This window comes from Scyliorhinus canicula, chromosome 6 (genome assembly GCF_902713615.1).
Source record: "Scyliorhinus canicula chromosome 6, sScyCan1.1, whole genome shotgun sequence".
Lineage (NCBI taxonomy): Eukaryota > Metazoa > Chordata > Chondrichthyes > Carcharhiniformes > Scyliorhinidae > Scyliorhinus > Scyliorhinus canicula.
In genome coordinates this window covers 46505346-46523981 of record NC_052151.1, presented here as the reverse complement: position 1 = coordinate 46523981, position 18636 = coordinate 46505346, and positions in this window count along the sequence as shown.

Below are 18636 nucleotides of genomic sequence, written 5' to 3'. Positions count from 1 at the left end.
AAATGTAAACTTACTATCAATTTCTGCTACTAACTCCAATTAAGTAACTCAATGGAGTTCAAATGACACTTAGAAATAAAGTTAACAAACTTTCTCAGTTATGTGGAGACAACTTTGGAGAGACCCTTTCAGGAGCAGAATCAGTACACTTCTGCTCAACCTAGCAGCATTTGGCAAATCTGCTGTTCAACTTAAAACCCTTCCATCTTGTCACACTCCAAGCCTATGGTAAACAGCAAAACCACAGAAAAACCTGACTCCTCCCATTAATTATATCATCTGTATCCAACTAAGATGTCAAATGCCTTATTTAGCAATGACTAAATACAACCCTCATGAATTATTCACTCTACAGGGAATCTCCAACAATAAATGCAATGTTCCATTAGCCCAAAATATGTAAACAAGGAAATGGTTCGAATCAATCATGATCTCACATTTTACAACTTCTTAATTATAGCTTTATCAGACACATATTCTAGATATCTTAACTTATGTTCTTTAATGATACTACAGCAACAAATTTATACCGAACTAAAGCTTTTACAAACCTTACTTCAAGAGATACAAAATGCAACATATATCAATTTCTACATTCATCACAAGGGTTCCCACCAAAATCCGATGCTGGGGAGCCAGGAAGTTATGGGCCATTAATATTTGAGGAGGGCGAACATACCTGAGAGCTTTGTTGTATTTGTGATTGAGTCCTGCCATAATGTACCACAGACAGTGAAGATTGATATTATTGAACTGTTTTTCCACCACATGAGGCCTCTCCCGTCAACACCCTGACCCTATACTTTGAACCTGTGGACTGTTCGTAGTCCCAGTCCTAGCCATATCTGCTTTGAGCACTGCTGAGACTACAGATCTGCTGACCAATCTGATTGGTCAGCAGATCTCTGATGTGGTAATTCTTCCCAAGTGTGGGGCAGAAATCCTGGGCGGGATTCTCTCAGCCCAGGCTGGGCCGGAGAATTGCCGGGACGGGCGCGAATCACGAGACGCCGCCCCGACACTAGTCCGCCGATTCTCCGGAGAGCAGAGAATCGGCGCCATTGGTGCCAGCACAGTCGGCTCTACGTGCCCCCACCCCCCCCCCTCCCCACCCCCCCGGCGATTCTCCCCCCGAGATGGGCCAAGTGGCCACGCAAATCCGAGTCCTGCTGCCGACATCCATGTGTGCTTTGACGCGGCGGGACCTCAGCGTGCATGCATCCGGGGGCGGCCTGGTGGGAGGGAAGGGGGTCCGATCCGGGGGGGGGGGGAGTCTCCGCTGTGGCCTGCCCCGCGATCGGGGCCTACCGATCGGCGGGCCGGCCTCTCGGGCTGCGAGCCTCTTTAGTTCCGCGGCGGCCCCTGTAGCCCTACGCCATGTTGCGTCGGGGCCGGAGCAGACAATGGAACCAACACCCATGCGCGCAATCGCGCTGGTCCCACTCCGCATTTATGTGTTGGCACCAGTCCTACTGGTATGCGTAGTCCCGTGGCACCCATCTGATGCGGGGATCAGCAGCTGAAGCGGCGTGGGTCGTTCCAGTGCCATGCTGGCCCCCTGTAGGGGTCAGAATCGCTGCTCCTGAGGGCATGTTGACACCGTCGAAAAAGCAACGGCATTTACGACGGTGTCAACACTTATCCTCAGGATCAGAGAATCCCGCCCCCTGTCTCCAGCCAATTAACACTCCTCAAAAACTTGACCACGAATAAAATTCTTCCCCATCACTCTCCCTGGCAAAGATCTGAGCTTAACCAACTGTGTTTGCAACCTTGTTACCATATTTGACCTGTCTCAATTGAGTAGTTCATGTCAGATAAATGATCCTTCCCTCCCACTGACCACATGTCCATTCTCCCACAGAATCTCCATCTGATGAGACCAGGCCATCCAAAGTCAGTAACATCCCTCGTCACCCAAGGTAACATCTCGGTGGAGAGCCCCAACAAGACCACCAGTGAGGCATCAAAGCTTTCACCCAGACCTTCCATCAGTACAGAGACAAGCACCTCGATGGGCAACATTAGTGAACAGGCTTCCGGGACCCAATCTGGTGAGCACCGCACAGTTGCTGATGCACATCAGGTGGAGGCAGGAACATCCATGTGGTACAGCACTCGGAGATCAACTGGATCCCAGAACAAAGCTGTGTCCCAATCAGTGCTGAGCCACTAGATAAGATATTCACAGAGCTAATTATCATGGGAGTCTCTCTTTAAGAAATGTTTTTGTCTTATCACATGGCTTCAGTGATGTCATTGTGTGGGTGGAGCTGGGCTGTGGCTCTGGGAGTTGGTTTTACTATCACTTTGAGTTTGGAGTGGGTTTGTGGCTCTGCGTTTTTACTTTTGTTTTCACATTTGGCTGCTGTAGACTCAGACAGCGAAGTATTTTGGCCTGTCTCTCTATTTTCAATTTTAAAGAGTTATTCCAAGGAAGAAACCCAATTATTATAGTGACCTACTGTTTTGGTAAAAAGGTGTTTTTGATTTATGGGATCTTGTTATTGAATTGGAACAGTTAAGGAGGAATTTATTAAGGGTTATACACAGATTGCTGTAGCTATGTAGGGTTTTTATGATTACGGTTGATAATACTTCTTACTGTGTATGTTTATAAAAATGTTAACTAAATTCGTAGAATAAAGCTTGTTTTTTGATTAAAAGCATCTAAGAACACTGTTGAATAACACCTGACATCCATGTGTGCTTTGACGCGGCGGGACCTCAGCGTGCATGCATCCGGGGGCGGCCTGGTGGGAGGGAAGGGGGTCCGATCCGGGGGGGGGGGGAGTCTCCGCTGTGGCCTGCCCCGCGATCGGGGCCTACCTGCTCTTCTGCTCATCATAACCAAAATCAATAAATGGTTTCAGGCCAGGTAGACTCCACAATATACTTTGGAGTTGTTAAACCCTGGCCCGTAACATAATGGAGATGAAAGGACACAGCCGTGCCATTCAGAAGGGGGTGTCAGCAACACTCCAGTGACTGCAAAGCCTACTGGATGAGTCCCAAAGTCTTCAGGCACAGGAGATGGTGTGACAGTGTGTGACACCGAGGCCAACACTGGTAAGGTGGCAATTACAGTGGAAAACCTGGAGCACGCCCTCCACGTCTGGAGTGGAGGTGCCCATGCATGGCGCAGTTTGAGACGACCATGGCTGAGGGCCTCGACATCATATCGTAGTCGCTGAAGGATGTGTCCCAAATGCAGGTGGATGTTGCAGAGGCTGCAGATCATGGCCCAATCACTGAGGGAATTGACACCATGGTGTAAACAATGGGGAAGCTCCAGGACTGGCAACACCAGATGACTCAGAGGCCTATGGAGCTTTCTCCAGCTGCCCCTCCAACCCATGGAACCTCCCCAGGCCCTCCAGAAGACGTCTGCCAAGGACATCGAAGGCCACAGGTCATGGAAAGCAGCAAGTTACATGCACCCCTGATGTGTATCCTGGGGTCAGCCCTAGACGTAGCGGTAGGCCAGGGAAGATCAAGAAGAGTGAGGAGCACTGAGTGGGCACTGGTGAGGTCACCATCTATAGCTAGGGGGAATGGAAAATCTTCACATTCAAAACAGTGGCGCAGGATCTCAACCCCTCGACGGAGACCCCGTTCAAAGGATGGGTGTTTGCGCGCTGTCAGCAGAAAGACAGGATTCAGACTTCGGCAGAAACCGAGGAGCACCAGACCTTTCCTCACAGTGACTCATCATCAATCTCCTTTATGGCAACCCAATGACAGTGCCAACACATATCAATCACCCTGGCAATAGGTGGTTAATTCCATCCCATCAGGATTGCTGGGTGGGCCTCTGGCAATGGTCCTTCGGCGGCACGGCATACTCCATGGCAATGGCGATTTTCGGTGCCTGGAGAATCGCCGAACCGGCGTTGGGCCCAATTACGGCGTGAGACTGCGGAGAATCCAGCCTCTGGTCATTGACTTCAGGAAGCAAAGTACTGTACATACCCCTGTCAGCATCAACAGGGCTGAGGTGGAGATGGTTAGCAGTTTCAAATTCCTAAGGGTGCACATCACCAAAACTCCTTTGTGGTCCACCCACGTCGACGCTACCACGAAGAAAGCACAACAGCACCTATACTTCCTCAGGAAACTAAGGAAATTCGGCATGTCCACATTAACTCATACCAACTTTTACAGATGCACTATAGAAAGCATCCTATCGGGCTGCATCACAGCCTGGTATGGGAAACTGCTCGGCCCAAGACCGCAAGAAACTACAGAGAGTGGTGAACACAGCGCAGTCCATCACACAAACCTGCCTTCCATCCATTGACTCAATCTATACCTTCCACTGTCTGGGAAATGCAGGCAGCATAATCAAAGACCCCTCCCACCCGGTTTACTCACACTTTCAACTTCTTCCATTGGGCAGGAGATACAAAAGTCTGAGAACATGCGTGAACAGATTTAATAACAGTTTATTCCCCACTGTTACCAGACTCAAACGAGCTTCTTATGGACTGGTTTGATTAACACTACACCCCTGTATGCTTCACCCGATGCCGGTATCTATGTATTTGCATTGTGCACCTTGTGCTGCCCGATTATGTATTTTGTTTTATACTATTTTCATTTCATGTACTTAATGATCTGTTTGAGCTGCTCGCAGAAAAATACTTATCACTGTACCTCGGTACACGTGACAATCAACAAATCAAATCAAAACAAATCGACTTGTGCTTTGTAGATGGTGGACAGGTTTTGGGGGGTCAGGAGGTGAGTTACTTGCCATAGGATTCCTAGCCTTTGAGCTGCCATGGTAGCCACAGTATTAATATGGCTAATCCCATTTAGTTTCTGATCAGTTGTAACTCCCAGGATGTTGACTGTGGGAGATTCAGCAATGGTAATACCATTGAATGTCAAGGGACAATGTGAGATCCTCTCTTGTCGGAGATGGTCATTGCCTGACACTTGTGTGGCACGAATGTAACTTGCTACCTGTCAGGCCAAGCATAAACCTGGATATTGTCCAGGTTTTGCTGCATTTAGATGTGGACTGCTTCATTATCTGCGGAGTCGCGAATGGTGCTTAACATTATGCAGTCATCCATAAACATCCCCACTTCTGACCTTATGATAGTAAGAAGTCTTACAACACCAGGTTAAAGTCCAACAGGTTTGTTTCAAACACGAGCTTTCGGAGCACTGCTCCTTCCTCAGGTGAATGACCTTATCATGACCTTATGATGGAAGGGAGGTCATTCATGAAGCAGCTGAAGATGATTGGGCCTAGGACACCATTCTGGGGAACTCCTGCAGTGATGCCCTGGAGCTGAGATGATTGACCATTTTCCTTTGTGCCAGGTATGACTCCAACCAGTGGAGAGTTTTCCCCCTGATTCTCATTGACTTTAGTTTAATCTTTACGACAGAGATAGATAGGTTCCTGATTAATAAGGGTATCAGGGGTTATGGAGAGAAGGCAGGAGAATAGGGATGAGATAAATACCAGCCATGATTGAATGGCGGAGCAGACTCGATGGGCCAAGTGGCCTAATTCTGCTTCCATGTCTTATGGTCTTAAATGCTGCCTTGATGTCAAGGGCAGTCACTCTCACCTCACCTCTGACATTCAGCTCTTTCATCCATGTTTGAACCAAGGCAATAATGAAGTCAGCAGCTGAGTTACCCTGGCAGAACCCACATTGAGCATCCATGAGCAGGTTATTGCTGAGTAAGTGCAGCTTGATAGCACTGTTGATGACTTCTTCCATCACTTTGCTGATAATGAAGAGTAGACTGATAAGACGGTAATTGGCTGAGTTGGATTTGTCCTGTTTGTTGTGTACAGGACACACCTGGGCAATTTTCCACATTGCCGGGTAGATGCCAGTGTTGTAGCTGTACTGGAACAGCTCTAGGGGTTGCTTGGAGTGTGCAAATAGACCAGTGCCCAAGTGCCAAAACAGATAACTAGTCTGGCACCGCACAACACCGGTGCAGTACCTTCCCAAATTGTCCAGGTAAGTTATTATTTCTTTTCTTCAATTAAAATTCACACATGGCACATGCTAAAAATGTGTGGTTTTCGCACAGTTCCAATTTTTGGACAGCCAGATTTGAGACACTGTACTTGTCGAAGATCTCTGTGCTAGTGCTGTAATAACCACATAGAATCACTGAGTTATGGGATGAGGATCAATCATTCTATCACAGTGACCTTTTTCAGCTTGTCATCATTGGAAGCGTACAGCATTACATGTTGAAAAGAATGAGAAAGACATTACCTGGTATATCCCACAGAAGACATAACATTTTCTTTTCCATACAAAGAGTGATCGCACTGTGAATGTGTTATGTGATTGGTGTGAGATTGTGCAGTCCCAGTACAATTGAGATTGACCTTGCTGTAATATAAGTGATTACGGGCCAACTGTTTAAATGGGGAATGGAGAGCTGCCAATTGCTTCATATTCAGTGGAAAATTCATGAAAGCTGAAATACGGTATTTTTCTGAAAACATAATGAACCAAAGAGAACCAGTGCAACATTTTTTCGTGCTTTCTTTTTACTTCTTCCTTGTTTTTGCTTGTAGAAATATGAATGTCAACCTTCGAATGTGAGTTAAAGTTCACCCCTCATGCATGTGGGTACAAAAAGTCCCTTTGTGAACTTTTCCTTATTTTGAATTTTAATTTTTCTTTTTAGAGCACCCAATTATTTTTTTTTCAAATAAGGGACAATTTAGCGTGGCCAATCCACCTAGCCTGCACATCTTTGGGTTGTGGGGGTGAAACCCATGCAGACACGGGGAGAATGTGCAAGCTGTACACAGACAGTGACCCAGGGTCGGGATTCGAACCCGGGTCCTCAGCGCCGTAGGCAGCAATGCTCCCCCTTTAGGTCCCTGATTAGCACAAATACCCTCAACACCACATACTCTCACCGTCTCCTTGATCAAAAAGAAGTTTTCACTCCAGGAAGCATGGAAAATGTGCAGGCCTGCAGGTGAGAATGAAACAGCGTGGCCCCGAAGCCCCTCTGCCTAGCTTACTCCTAGCTAATGTCAAATCTCTAGAAAACAAATTAGACGAACTTAAAGCCAGAATCACTTTTCAAATAGAACTGAGGGACTGCTATGTGCTCTGTCTCACGGAGACATGGCTCACTCCTGCTTTTCCCGACTGTGCCCGACAACCAGGGGGCTTCTCAATTCACCGAATGAACTGCACGGCGGCCTCAGGCAAGTCTAAGGGAGGTGGGGTCTTCCTCCTAATCAACACCTCCTGGTGCCGAGATGTAGCAACACTGGCGAGTTTTTGCTCCCCAGACCTAGACTACCTGACGCTAATATGCATACTACCTTCTCCGGGAGTTCAGCTCCGTTACCCTGACAGAAGTTTACATCCCACCCCATGCAAACGTGAAAATTGCACTGGACCAAATATTTGCCACCACAAATAGCCTTAAAACGAAACGTCCCGAGGCCTTGTTCATTGTAAGAACATAAGAACATAAGAACTAGGAGCAGGAGTAGGCCATCTGGCCCCTCGAGCCTGCTCCGCCATTCAATGAGATCATGGCTGATCTTTTGTGGACTCAGCTCCACTTTCCGGCCCGAACACCATAACCCTTAATCCCTTTATTCTTCAAAAAACTATCTATCTTTACCTTAAAAACATGTAATGAAGGAGCCTCAACTGCTTCACTGGGCAAGGAATTCCATAGATTCACGACCCTTTGGGTGAAGAAGTTCCTCCTAAACTCAGTCCTAAATCTACTGGGAACTTCAATCAGGCCAAGCTCAAGAGCGTACTACCAAATTGCCACCAACACGTTACCTGTTCCACCAGAGGCACAAACATCCTGGACCACTGCTACACAAATATTAAACATGCCTACCACTCTATCGCCCGCCCACACTTTGGCAAATCTGACCACTAGGCTGTGCTCCTGCTTCTGACCTATCAGCAAAAACTGAAGCGGGAGAATCCGTCAAAGAAAGTTGTGCATTGTTGGTCTGAGGAATCGGATGATCTCCTACGGGACTGCTTAGAGTCAGTGGACTGGTCAGTATTTTAAAACTCTGCGACCAGCCTGAACGAGTACGCCACTACAGTAACTGACTTCATTAGTAAGTGTGTAGAAGACTGTGCCAAAGCAACAAATCCGCGTGTTTCCCAACTGGAAACCCTGGATGAACAGGGATATCCACTGATTGCTGAAGTCTAGGTCTGAGGCGTTCAAGTCAGGTGACCCTGACCTATACAAGAAAGCCATATGATCTAAGGAGATCCGTCAAAGATGCCAAAAGGCAGTACCGGACCAAGCTCGAGTCACACACGGACCCCCGCCGACTTTGGCAAGGTCTGCAAGACATAACGGGCTACAAGATGAAGGCATGTAAAACCGTCAGCTCCAATGCACCTCTCCCTGATGAGCTCAACGCATTCTATGCACCCTTTGAGCAAGAGGTCACTGAGAGCAAGCCCTCCACACTAGAAGCCTCGGATGAACTTGTATCTGAGATCACCATTGCAGACATCAGAGAAGCCTTCTCAAAGGTCAACCCACGGAAAGCCACTGGCCCGGATGGGGTACCCGGACGGGCACTCAGGTTTTGCGCGGATCAGCTGGCAGGGGTATTCATAGACATCTTCAACCTTTCTTTACAACAATCTGAGGCCCCTATCTGCTTCAAGAAGACGGCCATCATCCCTGTACCAAAATAAAGCCAGGCAGTGTGCCTTAATGACTATCGTCCAGTGGCTCTGACATCCATCATCAGGAAGTGCTTCGAAAGGTTAGTCATGGGACGAATCACTCCAGCCTCCCAGATTGCCTTGATCCACTACAGTTTGCCTACCGCTGCAACAGGTCCACAGCAGACACCATCTCCATCACCCTGAACTCTACCCTGGAACAGCTAAATAACAACGACACCTATGTCAGACTCCTATTTATCGACTCCAGCTCAGCCTTCAACACTATCATTCATACAAAACTCATCTCCAAACTCGGTGGCCTTGGCCACAATCAGTAAGGATAGGCAACAACACCTCTTCCACGGTCATCCTCAACACTGGTGCTCCACAAGGCTGTGTCCTCAGCCCCCTACTATACTCCTTGTTCACCTATGACTGTGTAACCAATTTCCCCTCCAACTCAATTTTCAAATTTGCTGATGAAACCACAGTAGTGGGTCGGCTTTCAAATGACGAGACAGAGCACAGGAATGAGATAGAGAATCTGGTGAACTGTTGTGATGACAATAATCTCTCCCTCAATGTCAACAAAACAAAGTAGATTGTCATTGACTTCAGAAAGCGGAGTGGAGAACATGCCCCTGTCTACATCAATGGGAATGAAGTAGAAAGGATCGAGAGCTTCAGGTTTTTAGGTGTCCAGATCACCAACCACCTGTCCTGCTCCCCCCATGCCGACACTATGGTTAAGAAAGCCCACCAACGACTCTACTTTCTCAGAAGACTAAGGAATTTTGGCATGTCAGCTACGACTCTCACCAACTTCTACAGATGCACAATAGAAAGCATTCTTTCTCGTTGTATCACAGCTTAGTATGGATCTTGCTCTGCCCAAGATCGCAGTAAATTACAAAAGATTGTGAATGTAGCCCAATCCATCATGCAAACCATCCATCAACTCTGCTATGAGCCAGGGTTTAGAGAACCCCAAAGTGCATCATGGAGTTCACCTGACCCACAACTTTTAACAGATTGTGGTATAGGGCCCACTCTACAGGTGTGGTGCAACAGAAATGGAAAAGTATTTTTTAAAGCAAAACAATGTTTATTCTATGAACTCAAGTTAACCTTTTTAAAACATACAGTGATCATCTTAGCAACCATTAATTCAAATACAACCCCCAAAGAATACAACACTAAGTAATCCTTTAAGCTTTCCTTTTAACATCCATAAGACTTAAAAAACATAACCTTTAACAGAAGTACATCAGGTGAAAGTCACTGCTGAGAGCAGTTATTAGTTTTAAATCACCAAAGGATCGATTTACATTCTTTAGAATACAGAGAGAGACTCATACACCTTCTGGCTGTGACTGCAGCTATCCAGCTCTGAAAACGAAATTAAAACACACCCTGTGGCAAACAGCCTAAAACGAAAGTAAAAAGCTGACAGACAGCCCAGCTCCACCCACACTCTGACATCACTGACAAACACCCATTTCTTAAAGGTACATTTCTTAAATACCTATTTCTTAAAGGTACTCTCACATGACAACTCTGTCTACAATTCCCGCTGCCTCGGAAAGGCAGCCAGCATAATTAAGGACCCCACGCACCCCAGACATACTCTCTTCCACCTTCTTCCATCAGGAAAAAATACCAAAGTTGTAGGCCACGTACCATGGTTCACAAAAGAGGTTGAATGTCTTGTCAAGAGGAAAAAGGAAGAGTATGTAAGGATGAGAAAACAATGTTCAGTTGGGTCGCTTGAGGATTACAAAGTAGCAAAAATGAGCTAAAAAAAAGGGCTCAGGAGAACTAGGAGGAGGCATGAGAAGTCCTTGGCGGGCCGGATCAAGGAACACTCCAAGGCTTTTTACTCTTATGTGAGAAATAAAAGAATGACCAGGGTGAGGGTAGGGCCGGTCAAGGACAGTAGTGGGATATTGTACATGGAGTCAGAAGAAATAGGAGAGGCGTTGAATGAATACTTTTCCTCAGTGTTCCCCCATGAGAGGGGCCATGTTTTTGAGGATGAGAGTGTGATACAGGCAGGTAGGCTAGAGGAAGTAGATGTTCTGAGGAAGGATGTATTAGCAATTTTGAAAATCCTGAGGGTCGACAAGTCCCCTGGGCCAGATGGGATATATCCAAGGATTCTTTGGGAGGCAAGGGATGAGATTGCAGAGCCTTTGGCTTTGATCTTTGGGTCCTCACTGTCCACGGGGATAGTGCCAGAAGACTGGAGAGTTGTTGTTCCTCTGTTCAAGAAAGGGAATAGAAATGGTAATTATAGGCCGGTTAGTCTTTGGTGGTCGGTAAATTAATGGAAAACGTCCTGAAGGATAGGATGTATGACCATTTGGAAAGATGCAGCTTAATCCAGGATAGTCAACACAGATTTGTGAAGGGTAAGTCTTGCCTCACAAATTTGATTGAATTCTTTGAGGAGGTAACTAAGTGTGCAGATGAAGGTAGAGCAGTTGATGACGTATTCATGGATTTTAGTAAGGCGTTTGATAAGGTTCCCTATGGTCGGCTCATGAAGAAAGTAAGGAGGTGTGGGATAGAGGGAAATTTGGCCAATTGAATAAGTAATTGGCTATGGTGGATGGAAAATTTTCAGACTGGAGACCACTTACCAGCGGTGTACCACAGGGATCAGTGCTGGGTCCTCTGCTATTTGTGATTTTTATCAATGACTTGGAGGAGGGGCTGAAGGGTGGATCAGTAAATTTGCTGATGACACCAAGATTGGTGGAGTAGTGGATGAGGTGGAGGGCTGTTGTAGGCTGCAAAGAGACATTAATAGGATGCAGAGCTGGTCCGAAAAATGGCAGATGGAGTTTAACCGTGAGAAGCGCGAGGTGATTCATTTTGGTAGAAAAAAATTGAATGCGAATTACAGGGTCAACGGCAGGGTTCTGAGGAATGTGGAGGAACAGAGAGATATTGGGGTTCATGTCCACAGATCTCTGAAGGTTGCCACTCAAGTGGATACAGCCGTGAAGAAGGCTTATAGTGTGTTAGCGTTTATTAACAGGGGGCTTAAGTTTAAGAGCCGCGGGGTTATGCTGCAACTGTACATGACCCTGGTGAGACCACATTTGGAGTATTGTGTGCAGTTCTGGTCACCTCATTATAGGAAGGATGTGGAAGCATTGGAAAGGGTGCAAAGGGGATTTACCAGGATGCTGCCTGATTTGCAGGATAGGTCTTCTGAGGAAAGGTTGAGGGAGCTAGGGTTTTTCTCTTTGGAGCGAAGGAGGATGAGAGGCGACTTAATAGAGGTTTATAAGATGATGAGGGAGATAGATAGAGTGGATGTTCAGAGACTATTTCCTCGGGTGAATGTAGCTGTTACAAGGGGGCATAACTATAAGATTCAGGGTGGGAGATATAGGAGGGATGTCTGAGGTAGGTTCTTTACTCAGAGAGTGGTTAGAGTGTGGAATGGACTGCCTGCTGTGATAGTGGAGTTGGACACTTTAGGAACTTTCAAGCAGTTATTGGATCGGCATATGGAGCACACTAGAATGACAGGGAGCGGGATCGCTTGATCTTGGTTTTGGACAATGCTCGGCACAACATCAAGGGCCCAAGGGCCTGTTCTGTGCTGTACTGTTCTATGTTCTATGTACCAACTGACTCAAGAACAGCTTCTTGCCTGCTGCCATCATACTTTTGAATGGATCTACCTCTTATTCAGTTGATCTTTTCTCTGCACCTTGGTATAACTGTAACATTATATTCCACAGTCTCTCCTTCCTTCCCTATGTACGGTATGTGTTGTCTGTACAGCATGCACGAAACAATACATTTCACTGTAAACTAATACATGTGACAATAATAAATCAAATCAAATCAAATGAAAATTGTAATTTGGGTTGTTTTGCCCACCTGGAGCAACACTGTGGCGCAGTGGTAGCACTGCAGCCTCACGGCGCCGAGGTCCCAGGTTCAATCCTGGCTCTGGGTCACTGTCCATGTGGAGTTTTCACATTCTCCCAGTGTTTGCGTGGGTTTCGCCCCCACAACCCAAAGATGTGCAGGGTAGGTGAATTGAACACGCTAAATTGCCCCTTAATTGGAAAAAATGAATTGGGTACTCTAAATTTTTATTTTTTTAAATATCTCTGCCCAGCCTTGCACTTCTTCCTAATGTACCCCTCTCATTGCAGGCGTAACATGTATCTTCCCTGAATTTTACATCTCTCCTGGGGGTGAGCTCCCCCACATCGGTAGCATTCTTCCTGGTCTGCAAACAAAATTCCGTATCTCTGCACATTCTCCCCGTGTCTGCGTGGGTTTCCTCCGGGTGCTCCGGTTTCCTCCCACAAGTCCCTGAAAATTTGGACATTCTGAATTCTCCTTCTGTGTACACAAACAGCTGCTGGATTGTGGCGACTGGGGGCTTTTCATAGTAACTTCATTGCAGTGTTAGTGTAAGCCTATTTGTGACAATAAAGATTATTATTATTATTATTATGACTGCCAGCAGCTTCCCACAAACTTGGTGGACCTCGCCTGCAAGCATGCTCTGCATTTCCATTTCCCCTCTTTTGGCACTAGCCTGGGTGAACTCGAATGCCTTCTTTAGGTAATCTCTCCCTCTGCTCGCAATTACTTTTGTATGACCATGTCGTTAACATCATTGATTAGCCTGCCTCTCAACATGTCATTGAGTGCAGTCCTGAATTCGCTAGCTCAGTCATTTGTTTTAGGCGTTCCACGAACATCCAAAGATGTGCATTTAGGTGGATTGGCCATGATATATTGCCCCTTTGTGTCCAAAAATGTGCAGGTTAGTTGGATTGAACATGACCAATGCACAAGGTTATGGGGGGAGTGGACTTTGGCAGCGCGCTCCTTCGGAGGGTCAGTGCAGACTCAATGGACCGAATGGCCTCCTTCTGCACTGAGAGGAATTCTATGGATTCTATGATTCTATCCTCATTGCTAAATGTAATATCTTGAAAGACTGGCAACCACCAACTAAATTAACAAATAAATGGTGTTTCAAGGCAAATAACTGTGTACAGAAAGTTAAATAAAGGCCAGTACTCCATGACTCCAAACTCCTAACCAACAGTAAAACTTGCTTTCAGCCCCAGTATTCACGCATTCCAGCTCGATTGGCCCTACGGGTCACATGATGCTCCGAGATCTCACCCCCTTAACGGGGCACACCACTACACGGCGCAAGACCAGATAATCTGTGTGTTTCTCCAGCGTCTAGGGGGCCTTGTTAAAGAGTTCCTAAACTTCTATCTGCATTTCTGCCTTTAAAAGGGTTCGATGGAACACCATCAAATGTGGGTTATGTCTCTGTAAAATGTCTAAAAGGTTTCAGAATTTTACTAAAATAATTGTCTGGAGGCTAAATGTTTCCTTTTGCAGTAGAATACTTAACGGCTTCTCTGTAACCCCATTGCAACCTCAGGTTTGGTGGCTGTAGGCAGATACTTAGGAATTTCAGGGCCGTTTGAAGGGTTGAGAAAAATTTGACAGAATGAACAGAATGCATTTTCAGGCTGGACCCTACTTTATTTAAGGTTTTATATTCTGTAAAAATGCAATGCCACAGATTTGCTAGACCACCCAGTGTTGCTGAATGATTCATGCTAATTGTATGATTACAGTCACGATGAAATGATAATCTCGAGATCAATGAATCTTATGAGAGAGAATACACAAGACTGCCATTTAAAAATATATCACGCTGTTGGGACTTGTCTTTTCTCACTTAAATTTTCTTCAAAATTATTTACTTATACTATTCTTTTCAATTCTTGCCATTCTTCGCTTAATAGGTGTGTGGCTGCGTATCAATGTTCAGTGTTTCTGCCTGTCCAATCCAAATCTCTTCTCCTCTTAATAATAATAATAATAATTGCTTAATGTCACAAGTAGACTTCAATGAAGTTACTGTGACAAGCCCCTTCATTCGAAGGTGGGGCTGTTGTGTTTCTTATACACAGGATAGATGTCAGAGTGTCCACCAAGACTACACATGGAAATATAGAATCGTAGAATTTACAATGGAGAAGAAGGCGATTCGGCCCTTCGGGTTTGCACGGCCCCTGGAAAGAGCTCCCCACTCAAGCCCGCACCTCCACCCCATCCCCATAACCCACTAACCCCACCTAACCTTTTTTGGACACTAAGGGCAATTTAGCACGGCCAACCCACCTAACCTGCATATCTTTGGACTGTAGGAGGAAACCCACACAGACACGGGGAGAAGGTGCAGACTCTGCAGAGGCAGTGACCCAAGCAGGGAATCGAACCTGAGACCCTGGAGCTGTGAAGCAACAGTGCTAACCACGTGTGTTACCATGCCGCAAGCTAAGTTCGATAACAAAGCTAACATTATTTACACTATTTAATATACAACTCGACCACTTTGTCTGTTCCCAGCTCCATCTATTGGTCAATTATGATATTACATTAACTTTTTATACACTAGACCAGGGGTGGGCAAACTACGGCCCGCGGGCCGCATGCGGCCCGCCAAAGGTATTTCTGCGGCCCACCAAGTCATAAAAAAAAAATTTTTTTTTTTTTTTTTTAATTTTTATTTAAAAAAAAAAAATTTTTTTTTAAGGTTAATGAGGGGGGGGGGGGGGGCTGTTGGGTTACTTACTGGTGTAGGGTGGATACGTTGACTTGAGTAGGGTGATCATTGCTCGGCACAACGTCGAGGGCCGAAGGGCCTGTTCTGTGCTGTACTGTTCTATGTTCTATATGAGGCGCCCAGAATCATAACCGGGTGAAGTAATTATTTTACTTAATATACTATGCGGCCCTTTGTGAATTGTGAATTTCTGAATGTGGCCCTTGCACGGAAAAGTTTGCCCACCCCTGCACTAGACATTCTACATAATGTCACAAGGTCACTACCAAGTTCCATGCAGATTCTTTTCTCCAATCTCGCCTTGACCTATAGGCTGCACATTAAGACCTTGGGATTACTCGGTCTCTCTGCTCTCCCAAACCTAATGGGATAGCGTTCTAATTTTGTGATAACGTAAAACTGGCAAGAGAAAATCCGCAATATGTTTCACATCCAAGTTTTATCCCAATTTTCATTTCCTCTGAAGGTCAATTACTGAATTGTAAAGCAATGAAAATTAGAATCTCGTCAGCTAACATCTCCTGATTTAAAACATTAGGTGTTGGTTACCTCAATGTCACTGCCATCCGATAGGTATGCAGTGGCCGCTTGGCTGAGGATTCTAATGCTAAAAATAGTAAAATTGCTGTTGAATAGTTAAGTTTGCAAAATGAAATTCAGCATTTCAGCATTTTAGAGTGCTGGAAAACTGTTAATTCTTGCTGAAATTTTTAACATGCCTCAATCATGGACGGTGTTTCTGTAAAATCTCTATTCTCATGCCACAGAAATTGATTGCTACAGAAGCTAGCCTTGAGGGTGTGAAAAGTGAGGCCAACCTCTTGATGGTAATCTGGGAAGAATAAGGCATTAGTTACCATCTTGATGTATCTGTGGGTGGCAAAACTGAGTGTCATTGAAGATATCTTGAGAGCTAATCAGAAGCAGCCAGACAGATTGAAGGTCATGGGTATCCTTAGTGGCTACTTGTGGAAAAGTTCATATTGCAAATGCTAGCAGGAATTCTTTGAGAAGATCAATCACTGCCTTTTTGCTCAATCATACTTTAGTTATTTCAGTTTAATTCCCAGTAGCTGTGTCTGAGTTGATGCACAGGATGAATGGTGGTGAGTCTGGGCAGTACTGTATGTCTTCAGTTCTACCCAACATGTCAAGAAGCCCGTTCCTCTTTCTGCTCCTGTACCTTTTGAATAGCTGAGCCCAGTGTCAGGGCAGCATTGAATACCATCCCCTTGATGCTGCATCTACAGAATAACCAAAGTCAGAAGTTGTCTTCCTCAGGATTCCTTTATCCTGTAGAAATGAATTCCTTACTCAGAACCATCCATTGCTGCTGACACTTTCTTAATTCTAGATGTTTATGTCCTGTCAGAATGCATTTCATGTACAATAGGAAAACTCATCAATACGGGGTGGAATATTGAGCTCTTCCCCATGGCGGGTATTGTGGTGGGGGGGTATTTAATCAGGTGGGTAGTTGGCAGACGAAGACCCCATCACCTTCCTCCACCCTGATTAAATCCATGGTAGAAAGGCCCATAGACATTGGCCTTAATGTATATCTTTATATCTTTTTCTTTAGCGCCCAAGCATCCTGACCTAACGGCCCGTCCATCAGAATTGATTCTGTAGGAGTAGTGCTTCAAGGCTGCTGGGAGATGCAGGTTCACGGAGGACAATAGTATTCCAGAGAGTTTGCAGAAGTCAGTGGTATAGATGGATCTGGGTGTCTTGGTGCATGAATCACAAAACGTTAGCTTGGAGGAACAGCTAATTATTAGTTAGGCGAATGGAATGTTATTGTTTAATGCAAGGGGAATGGAATAGAAAAATAGGGAAGCTTTACTGCAGCTATACAGAGCTTTGGTGAGTCCACATCTGGGATACTACGTACGGTTTTGATCTTCTTATTTGAAAAAAAAGATGTTAAGTAAAGTTGCCAGAGCACCAGATGACTATAGGCTATTTTTCCCTTTGAGGGGGCGAGCTGACTGGTGGTGATTTAAACTGAGGATCACCACACCTCAGACGAGGGGCAAGGTTGAGAATGTGACGCTTTCATTAATAATCTTAACCTGTATGGGAATTGAACCTGCTCTGCTGGCCTTGATCTGTGCTGTGAACCAGCTGTCCAGCCAACTGAGCAAAATCAACTAAATGGAGCTGAAAAAAAAGATATAATTATGCTGGAAGCAGTATGGACAGAACGGTGGCAGTGGTTAGCCCTGTTGCTTCACAGCGCCAGGGTCCCAGGTTCAATTACCGCTTGGGTCACTGTCTGTGCGGAGTCTGCATGTTCTCCCCGTGTCTGCGTGGGTTTCCTCCGGGTGTTCCGGTTTCCTCCCACAAATCCTGAAAGACGTGCTTGCTAGGCGAATTGGACATTCTGAATTCTCCCTCTGTGTACCCAAACAGGCGCTGGACTGTAGTGACTAGGGGCTTTTCACAGTAACTTCATTGCAGTGTTAATGTAAGCCGACTTATGACACTAATAAAGATTATTATTATTATTAAGAGAAGGCTCACTTGATTATTCTGGACTGGTGAATTTATTTAATGAAGAAAGAGTGTGAAGGTTGGGCCTATACTCATTTGAGTTCAGAAGACTGGTAGGTTATCTTATTGCAACGTTTAAGATGGTAAGAGGACTTAATAGTTATATACTGAGAGGATATTTCCACTTGTAGGAAAGACTAAAACTAGGACACAGTACAAGAGTAAGAGGCCTACTGTTTGAGACTGAGATGAGGAGAATTTTATTTTCTCTCAGAGGATCATCAAAGAGCAATGGAGGCTAGATCATTTAATTTATTCAAGGCAGAGTGAGGTATACTTTTAATACACAAAGGAGTCAAGTGTTATTGGAGCAGCTGGCAAAGTGGAGTTGAGACTATTATTAATGCAGGCATTATCCAATTAGATGGCAAAGCAGGAATGAAGGTCTGAATGGCCTATTCCTGCTCCTATATCCTATGTTCCTAGCTACGTGGTTAGAAAGACATTCTCTTTCTTTAATATGGCATTCCTTTTTGGAAGAGATTAAGTACTTGAAGGAAATACTTGGTTTTAAAAGGCATTAACAAGTTTAAGGATTGTTTTGTTTTTATGATGGATTAAATTCTTAAAGATTATTTTGTTTTTACATAGGATTAAGAACTTGATGTGATTTACATGTATTAAATTGGCTTTTATAAATGAGTGTTGTTTTAATATAGCTAAATCAGTCATTGTTACTTAGATTTTATTTATTTAATGTCAGTATGGCTTTGAGGTCTGCCTGCCCATGGTGGATACTAGGTGAGTTGGCAAGAAAGGTAGAAGGGA